The following is a 1433-nucleotide window of genomic DNA, read 5'->3' as shown; positions in this document are numbered from 1 at the left end:
GGTGCTCGGTTTCTCTCTGTGGGTAGCTTCCAGCTGCCTGCACCGCCGCCACTTGATCTAGCTGGAGGTAGAGGAGTCGACATCCAGGCCCCGCGCCATCTGCCTTCCAGGAGGCTCGGATCTCTGGAATCCCAGCGAGTGCCGCCTGGGTCAGGCCGGCGACGTGCGCATCTCTCCTGGGGGGGATACTTACCTCCAATAATCGAGATGCCATAGACAATCTGAAGACAGAAGGTCGTGCGCTGTGAGCTCAAAGGCAAGCGCCCTGGCTGGCCTTAGGGATCATTCGTCCAAGTGCCTTGGGTGTTCTACGATGGGAGACCCTGATTGGATGGGGACAGTGTGACAAGGCTTTACCTGCTCAGTTATTTTCTTTCCTTTTCATTTTCCTTCTCTGGACGTGGTCTCGATCAGTTGGACTTGCTCTGGGACTGGATTTTTACATGTCCACCTCGCCTGAGCTGGCCCTGGTGCTGAATTCTCTGGTTCCAAAATGAAATCCTACTTAACAGAGACACCCCTCAACCAAAAACGTGTGTGCTTCTCAAGATAAAATCCAGAACAGCGAGATGTGACCAGGGCCCTTGGCAAGAGCTCCAAGATTCCCCGATAAGCTGGGCTCTGAGCAGGCATCCGAGCGACCTGGAGGAGCCTCGCCCTGTGGTAAGGGGACCTCGCCGCCGTCACCGGATAGCAGCCCTTTTGTGGAGGGGAGAGGATTCAGGTGTCCATCCACACTGCGACTTTTTGCATAAAAGTTCAGTGAGCTGAAGAGTGGCTGCTTATATGGGGAAGACTTGTTCTTTCATCTGAGCACATTTTAATTTAGACCCGTTAAAATCAGACATCCACTATTTTTTTTTTTTTTTTCAAGAGCACTATATGAGTACATCACTATCCCAGAGATGTCCCCTCTAGGGGTTTTCTCAGGCTGGTGCTAAACATCGTTACTGCACTCATTTCTCTACACAGTCTATTTATCTCCCAGAATTCAACTGGAGAGCTGAAGCCTGTGTCTCTAGGACCATTTTCTTAAGCCGGGATAGGTGTTAGAGGAGATGACAAGCCCCAGAAATTGCATGTAAAGTGTTATTAGATGTATGCATTAACACACTTTATTTTTGCCAATTGCTGGATTTGTTATACTTTATTGGTTTTTAAAAGAGAAAGGTTTTACAGTTTTACCAGACACAAAGAAAGACATTTTAAATGTTTATAATCTGCTCTAAAACAATAACTATGCCTTTTATGTAGCTATAAAGTAACGTTATAAAAGTATTGGGACCCAGGGCATCCTCTGGGGTGGCACGCTCCTTGATGCTATGGGGATATAGCTCCTCATATGTAAAAGCACCTAAGGACTTTAGGGCTGATGGAACATTGCCACACATATTATTTATTACCTGTAGCTTCCTTGGAGAGAAGTGTCATTT

This window comes from Spermophilus citellus, assembly GCF_964194105.1.
Source record: "Spermophilus citellus genome assembly, chromosome: 1".
NCBI classification, from domain to species: Eukaryota; Metazoa; Chordata; class Mammalia; order Rodentia; family Sciuridae; genus Spermophilus; species Spermophilus citellus.
Note: the sequence above shows the minus strand (reverse complement) of the source record.